This window comes from Scyliorhinus torazame, chromosome 1 (genome assembly GCF_047496885.1).
Source record: "Scyliorhinus torazame isolate Kashiwa2021f chromosome 1, sScyTor2.1, whole genome shotgun sequence".
Taxonomy (NCBI): Eukaryota; Metazoa; Chordata; class Chondrichthyes; order Carcharhiniformes; family Scyliorhinidae; genus Scyliorhinus; species Scyliorhinus torazame.
In genome coordinates, this window is record NC_092707.1 from 419,309,466 (window position 1) to 419,318,535 (window position 9,070).

The window sequence follows — 9,070 nt, forward strand, 5'->3', positions numbered from 1 at the left end:
GATTCTCAGGCCCTGGGGATTTATCAGCCTTCAATCCCATCAATTTCCCCAACACCATTTCTCGGCTAATATTGATCTCCTTCAGTTCCTCCCTCTCACTAAACCATACATTTCCCTTCATTTCTGGGATCTGATTTATTTCCTCATTTGTGAAGACAGAGCCAAAGTAGGTGTTTAGTTGCTCAACCATTTCTTTGTTCCTCGTTATGAATTCCCCTAACAGTAAGGGACCGACATTATGGTCGCTGGTTTAGCTCATTGGGCTAAATCGCTGGCTTTGAAAGCAGACCAAGGCAGGCCAGCAGCACAGTTCAATTCCCATACCAGCCTCCCTGAACAGGCGCCGGAATGTGGCGACTAGGGGCCTTTCACAGTAACTCCATTGAAGCCTTCTCGTGACAATAAGCGATTTTCATTTCATTCATTCATCCCCAAGGGGTCTCGCACAACTAGATTGGCAATGATTCCGTTCTCATTACACAGTACCCAGTCCAGGATAGCCTGTTCCCTAGTTGGTTTCTCAATGTATTGATCCCTAAATCCATCCCGTATACACTCCAGGAATCCCTCCTCTACGGTCCTGTGGCTAATTTGATTTCCCAATCTATATGCAGATTAAATTTACCCATAATTCCAGATATTCGTTTATCAAATGTGTCTCTAATTTCCTGTTTAATACCATCCCAAGCCTCACCACTGCAGTTTGGGGTCTAGATATTAACCCCACTTATGTTTTTTGCCCCTTGGTATTTCTCAGCTCGACCCATCCAGATTCCACATTGTCAGAGCTAATGGCCTTTCTCACTATTGCCTTAATTTCCTCTTTACTGCATGGAACTATGATGTAATTGCAATTACGGAGCCATGGTTAAAGGAGGGACGGGACTGGCAGCTTAATATGTGGTTCAGTACGGTAGCACAGTGGGTAGCACAGTTGCTTCACAGCTCCAGGGTACCAGGTTCGATTCCCCGCTGGGTGACTGTCTGTGCGGAGTCTGCACGTCCTCCCCGTGTCTGCGTGGGTTTCCTCCGGGTTCTCCGGCTTCCTCTCACCTGTCCCGGAAGACGTGCTTGTTAGGTAGTTTGGACATTCTGAATTCTCCCTCTGTGTACTCGAACAGGTGCCGGAATCTGGTGGCCAGGGGCTTTTCACAGTAACTTCATTGCAGTGTTAATGTGAGCCTACTTGTGACAATAAAGATTATTATTATATTGTTGTATTATATTCCGGGATATCGTTGTTTTAGACGGGACAGAAGAGGAAACAAAAGGGGTGGGGGAGTGGCATTGCTGATCAGGGAGCAGGTCACAGCTGTGTTGAGGGAGGACACATTGGAGGGATCTTGTCGTGAGGCATTATGGGTGGAGCTCAGGAATAAGAAGGGTGAGATCAGAATGTTGGGAGTGTGCTATAGACCTCCCAACAGCAGGACACAGAGGAGCAGTTGTGGAGTCAGATACTGAAAAGGGTGAGAAAAGTAGGGTAATTGTGATGGGCGACTTTAACTCCCCCATATTGACTGGGAATTCCTTCCAACCAGGGACTCGGATGGAGAGCAATTAATGAGAGGTGTCCAGGAGGGTTTTTGACACAGTATGTTAACAATCCAACCAGGAAGGGGGCCATACTAGACTTGGTGTTGGGGAATGAGCCAGGCCAGGTGGTTGATGTTTCAGTGGGGGAGCAGTGGGAGCAGCACGGTACCACAGTGGTTAGCACTGTTGCTTCACAACAGTGTTTTCTTGAGAACATCGATATATCAAAGGAGGAAGTGTTGAGTGTGGTATTATCATAACTATCAGCATTACAAGGGTCACTGTAGCACCATGGTTAGCCAATAGAGGGAAGTGCAGACTACTATATAAAGCAGTGATGCTGGACTTTAGGGGAGGAGTGTGTGCAGGAGATAGCTAGTGAAGGTCATCAGAGCAGATAGTGTGAGAAGGTTAGATTATAGTGAGTGAGATTAGCAATAGGTGAGTATAACATAGAACATAGAACAATACAGCGCAGTACAGGCCCTTCGGCCCACGATGTTGCACCGAAACAAAAGCCATCTAACCTACACTATGCCATTATCATCCATATGCTTATCCAGTAAACTTTTAAATGCCCTCAATGTTGGCGAGTTCACTACTGTAGTAGGTAGGGCATTCCACGGCCTCACCACTCTTTGCGTAAAGAACCTACCTCTGACCTCTGTCCTATATCTATCACCCCTCAGTTTAAAGCTATGTCCCCTCGTGCCAGCCATTTCCATCCGCGGGAGAAGGCTCTCACTGTCCACCCTATCTAACCCCCTGATCATTTTGAATGCCTCTATTAAGTCTCCTCTTAACCTTCTTCTCTCCAACGAAAACAACCTCAAGTCCATCAGCCTTTCCTCATAAGATTTTCCCTCCATACCAGGCAACATCCTGGTAAATCTCCTCTGCACCCGCTCCAAAGCCTCCACGTCCTTCCTATAATGCGGTGCCCAGAACTGTACGCAATACTCCAAATGCGGCCGTACCAGAGTTTTGTACAGCTGCAACATGACCTCCTGACTCCGGAACTCAATCCCTCTACCAATAAAGGCCAACACTCCATAGGCCTTCTTCACAACCCTATCAACCTGGGTGGCAACTTTCAGGGATCTATGTACATGGACACCTAGATCCCTCTGCTCATCCACACTTCCAAGAACTTTTCCATTAGCCAAATATTCTGCATTCCTGTTATTCCTTCCAAAGTGAATCACCTCACACTTCTCTACATTAAACTCCATTTGCCACCTCTCAGCCCAGCTCTGCAGCTTATCTATGTCCCTCTGTAACCTGCTACATCCTTCCACACTATCGACAACACCACCGACTTTAGTGTCGTCTGCAAATTTACTCACCCACCCTTCTGCGCCTTCCTCTCGGTCATTGATAAAAATGACAAACAGCAACGGCCCCAGAACAGATCCTTGTGGTACGCCACTTGTAACTGAACTCCATTCTGAACATTTCCCATCAACCACCACCCTCTGTCTTCTTTCAGCTAGCCAATTTCTGATCCACATCTCTAAATCACCCTCAATCCCCAGCCTCCGTATTTTCTGCAATAGCCTACCGTGGAGAACCTTATCAAACGCTTTGCTGAAATCCATATACACCACATCAACTGCTCTACCCTCATCTACCTGTTCAGTCACCTTCTCAAAGAACTCGATAAGGTTTGTGAGGCATGACCTACCCTTCACAAAGCCATGCTGACTATCCCTGATCATATTATTCCTATCTAGATGATTATAAATCTTGCCTCTTATAATCCCCTCCAAGACTTTACCCACTACAGACGTGAGGCTCACCGGTCTATAGTTGCCGGGGTTGTCTCTGCTCCCCTTTTTGAACAAAGGGACCACATTTGCTATCCTCCAGTCCTCTGGCACTATTCCTGTAGCCAATGATGACATAAAAATCAAAGCCAAAGGTCCAGCAATCTCTTCCCTGGCCTCCCAGAGAATCCTAGGATAAATCCCATCAGGCCCCGGGGACTTATCTATTTTCAGCCTGTCCAGAATTGCCAACACCTCTTCCCTACGTACCTCAATGCCATCTATTCTAATAGACTGGGTCTCAGCATTCTCCTCCACAACATTATCTTTTTCCTGAGTGAATACTGACGAAAAATATTCATTTAGTATCTCGCCTATCTCTTCAGACTCCACACTCAATTTCCCATCCCTGTCCTTGACTGGTCCTACTCTTACCCTAGTCATTCTTTTATTCCTGACATACCTATGGAAAGCTTTTGGGTTTTCCTTGATCCTACCTGCCAAATACTTCTCATGTCCCCTCCTTGCTCGTCTTAGCTCTCTCTTTAGATCCTTCCTCGCTACCTTGTAACTATCCATCGCCCCAACTGAAACTTCACACCTCGGGCGTCATTCTCCGACCCCCCGCCGGGTCGGAGAATGGCCGTTGGCCGCCGTGAATCCCGGCCCCGCCCTCGCCGAAGTCTCCGGTACCGGAGATTGGGCGGGGGCGGGAATCGGGCCGCGCCGGTTGGCGTGACCCCCCGCTCAATTCTCCGGCCCGGATGGGCCGAAGTCCCGCCCAGAAATTGCCTGTCCCGCCGGCGTAAATCAAACCTGGTATTTACCGGCGGGACCAGGCGGCGTGGGCGGGCTCCGGGGTCCTGGGGGCGGGGGGGGGGGGTGCGCGGGGCGATCTGACCCCGGGGGTGCCCCCACGGTTGCCTGGCCCGCGATCGGGGCCCACCGATCCGCGGGCGGGCAGGTGCCGTGGGGGCACTCTTTCCCTTCCGCCTCCGCCACGGCCTCCACCATGGCGGAGGCGGAAGAGACTCGCCCCACTGCGCATGCGCGGGAAACTGACAGCGGCCGCTGACGCTCCCGCGCATGCGCCACATTTCCGCGCCAGCTGGCGGGGCAACAAATGCCATTTCCGCCAGCTGGCGGGGCGGAAATCCCTCCGACGTCGGCCTAGCCCCTCAATGTTGGGGCTAGGCCGCCAAAGATGCGAAGCATTCCGCACCTTTGGGCCGGCGCGATGCCCGTCTGATTGGCGCCGTTGGTGGAGAATTTCGCCCCTCAGCTTCACATAGGCCTCCTTCTTCCTCTTAACAAGAGATTCCACTTCTTTGGTAAACCACAGTTCCCTCGCTCTACGCCTTCCTCCCTGCCTGACCGGTACATACTTATCAAGAACACGCAGTAGCTGATCCTTGAACAAGCTCCACTTATCCAGTGTGCCCAACACTTGCAGCCTACTTCTCCAACCTATCCCCCCCAAGTCACGTCTAATGGCATCATAATTGCCCTTCCCCCAGCTATCACTCTTGCCCTGCGGTGTATACTTATCCCTTTCCATCACTAACGTAAACGTCACCGAATTGTGGTCACTGTCCCCAAAGTGCTCTCCTACCTCCAAATCCAACACCTGGCCTGGTTCATTACCCAAAACCAAATCCAACGTGGCCTCGCCTCTTGTTGGCCTGTCAACATATTGTGTCAGGAAACCCTCCTGCACACACTGTACAAAAAACGACCCATCTAATGTACTCGAACTATATCTTATCCAGTCAATATTTGGAAAGTTAAAGTCTCCCATAATAACTACTCTGTTACTTTCGCTCTTATCCAGGATCATCCTCGCCATCCTTTCCTCTACATCCCTAGAACAATTTAGAGGCCTATAGAAAACTCCCAACAGGGTGACCTCTCCTTTCCTCTTTCTAACCTCAGCCCATACTACCTCGGAAGATGAGTCCCCATCTAGCATCCTCTCCACCACCGTAATACTGCTCTTGACTAGCAGCGCCACACCTCCCCCTCTTTTGCCTCCTTCTCTGAGCTTACTAAAACACCTAAACCCCGGAACCTGCAACATCCATTCCTGTCCCTGCTCTATCCATGTCTCCGAAATGGCCACAACATCGAAGTCCCAGGTACCAACCCATGCTGCCAGTTCCCCTACCTTATTTCGTATACTCCTGGCATTGAAGTAGACACACTTCAAACCACCTACCTGAACACTGGCCCCCTCCTGCGACGTCAAATCTGTGCTCCTGACCTCTATAATCTCATTCTCCCGTACCCTAAAACTACAATCCAGGTTCCCATGCCCCTGCTGCATTAGTTTAAACCCCCCCAAAGAGCACTAACAAATCTCCCCCCCAGGATATTTGTGCCCCTCAGGTTCAGATGTAGACCATCCTGTCTGTAGAGGTCCCACCTTCCCCAGAAAGAGCCCCAGTTATCCAGAAATCTGAATCCCTCCCGCCTGCACCATCCCTGTAGCCACGTGTTTAAATGCTCTCTCTCCCTATTCCTCATCTCACTATCACGTGGCATGGGCAACAACCCAGAGATAACAACTCTGTTTGTTCTAGTTCTGAGCTTCCATCCTAGCTCCCTGAAATCCTGCCTGACATCCTTGTCCCCTTTCCTACCTATATCGTTGGTGCCAATGTGGACCACGACTTGGGGCTGCTCCCCCTCCCCCTAAGGACCCGGAAAACACGATCCGAGACATCACGTACCCTTGCACCTGGGAGGCAACATACCAAACGTGAGTCTCTCACGCTCCCACAAACTCTCCTATCTGTGCCCCTGACTATCGAGTCCCCAATTACTAATGCTCTGCTCCTCTCCCCCCTTCCCTTCTGAGCAACAGGGACAGACTCCGTACCAGAGGCCCGTACCCCATGGCTTCCCCCTGGTAAGTCCCCCCCCCCACAAGTATCCAAAGCGGTATACTTGTTTCTCAGGGGAACGACCGCAGGGGATCCCTGCACTGACTGCTTTTTCCCAGTCCCTCTTACAGTTACCCACCTATCTCCAATCTTTGGTGTAACTAATTCCCTGAAGCTGCTATCTATGACCCCTTCTGCCTCCCGAATGATCCGAAGTTCTTCCAACTCCAGCTCCAGTTCCCTAACTCGGTCTTGGAGGAGCTGGAGATGGCAGCCATTCCTGCAGGTAAAATCAGCAGGGACACTAACGGCATCCCTCACCTCAAACATCCTGCAGGAGGAACATTGCACTCCCTTCCCTGCCATTCCTCTAACTTTCTACCAAGATCTGGCTAACAACTAAATTAAATTTTAAAAAATAATGATATAATAAAATATGGTACTTACCTCAGACCAATGGGTTTTATTATTAGGTTAGAGGAGGAGGGCGGGTGGGAGACACTACACGAGTAGTGTCTCGGGTTTCCTCTCCACCAGAATTTATTGGTGAGGGACTTCCCAGAAGTCCGCTGGTCGAACTTCCTGTTCCCGCCTTAAAAAATATAAAATTAAAAAACAATACAACAAAGAGGGACAGAAACGGGACCAGGTAAGTGTTTACTTCAATATTCACCCAGCAGCAGCCCCCGCACTCCGCTCCCGCTGAAACTCCAAGAGATGCCCCTGCAAGGTAAGTTGGTTTAAACTTCAATACTCACCCAGCAGCAGCCCCCGCACTCCGCTCCCGCTGAAACTCCAAGAGATGCCCCTGCAAGGTAAGTTGGTTTAAACTTCAATACTCACCCAGCAGCAGCCCCCGCACTCCGCTCCCGCTGAAACTCCAACTGATTTCCCCTGCAAGGTAAGTTCTTTTAAACCTAAATAGTCAGCTACCGGCAACCCCTGCACTCCACTTCCCAGAAGTCCGCGGGTAGAACTTCCTGTACCCGCCTTAAAAAGATAAAATTTTTAAAAAACAACAGCAAAGAGGGACAGAAACGGGACCAGGTAAGTGTTTACTTAAATACTCACCCAGCAGCAGCCCCCGCACTCCGCTCCCGCTGAAACTCCAAGAGATGCTCCTGTAAGGTAAGTTAGTTTAAACTTCAATACTCACCCAGCAGCTGCCCCCGCACTCCGCTCCCGCTGAAACTCCAAGAGATGCTCCTGTAAGGTAAGTTAGTTTAAACTTCAATACTCACCCAGCAGCAGCCCCCGCACTCCGCTCCTGCTGAAACTCCAAGAGATGCTCCTGTAAGGTAAGTTAGTTTAAACTGCAATACTCACCCAGCAGCTGCCCCCGCACTCCGCTCCCGCTGAAACTCCAACTATAGTTAGATGTTATTGATCAATTATGTATTCCAATAAGGTCTAAGTGTCGAAACCAAGTTTAGTAGTGTCAATAAAGTCCTCGCTTTGTTTAAGTAAAAACTACACTCTGGTCTTTGTGAACACGACGCAATCCATCCTGAATAAGCAACACATTGAGCTTCCTAAATTGCATTAAGGTGGACAAGTCCCCAGGGCCGGATGGGATCTATCCCAGGTTACTGTGGGAGGCAAGGAGAGAAATAGCTGGGGCCTTAACAGATATCTTCACATCCACTTTAACCACAGGCGAGGTTCCAGAGGACGGGGGAATAGACAATGTTGTTCCCTTGTTTAAGAAAGGAAGCAGCAATAATCCAGCAAATTATAGGCCGCTGAGCCTGACATCAGTGGTGGGGAAGCTTTTTGAAAGATACTGAGGGACAGGATATATGCACATTTGGAGGAAAGTGGACTAGTTAGTGACAGGCAGCATGGGTAGCAAGGATAATCCAGGGAACTACAGGCCGGTGAGCCTTACTTCAGTGGTAGGGAAATTACTGGAGAGAATTCTTCGAGACAGGATCTACTCCCATTTGGAAGCAAATGGACGTATTAGTGAGAGGCAGCACGGTTTTGTGAAGGGGAGGTCGTGTCTCACTAACTTGAAAGAGTTTTTCGAGGAGGTCACAAAGATGATTGATGCAGGTAGGGCAGTGGATGTTGTCTATATGGACTTCAGTAAGGCCTTTGACAAGGTCCCTCATGGTAGACTAGTACAGAAGGTGAAGTCACACGGAATCAGGGGTGAGCTGGCAAGGTGGATACAGAACTGGCTAGGTCATCGAAGGCAGAGATTAGCAATGGAGGGATGCTTTTCTAATTGGAGGGCTGTGACCGGTGGTGTTCCGCAGGGATCAGTGCTGGGACCTTTGCTGTTTGTAGTATATATAAATGATTTGGAGGAAAATGTAACTGGTCTGATTAGTAAGTTTGCAGACAACACAAAGGTTGGTGGAATTGCGGATAGCGATGAGGACTGTCAGAGGATACAGCATACAGCAGATTGTTTGGAGACTTGGGCGGAGAGATGGCAGATGGAGTTTAATCTGGACAAATGTGAGGTAATGCATTTTGGAAGGTCTAATGCAGGTAGGGAATATACAGTGAATGGTAGAACCCTCAAGAGTATTAAAAGACAGAGAGATCTAGGAGTACAGGTCCACAGGTCATTGAAAGGGGCAACACAGGTGGAGAAGGTAGTCAAGAAGGCATACAGCATGCTTGCCTTCATTGGCCGGGTGTGATGAACGGTTACTGCCTTATCATCATGTAAGGTGATGTCCCCTTTAAGACCGGGCTTGGAACCCTGGGGACTCCGCCTCTGGCTCCGCCTATCTGGGAGCCATACATAAAGGCCTGCCTCATGGTCTGTATAGCAGTCAGCTCTCGTCCATAGCTGTAGCATAGTTATTAGTCTCATAAAGCCTTCTTTACAGTTTAATCTCTACGCGTCATTATTGAGGGTACCTCACCGGG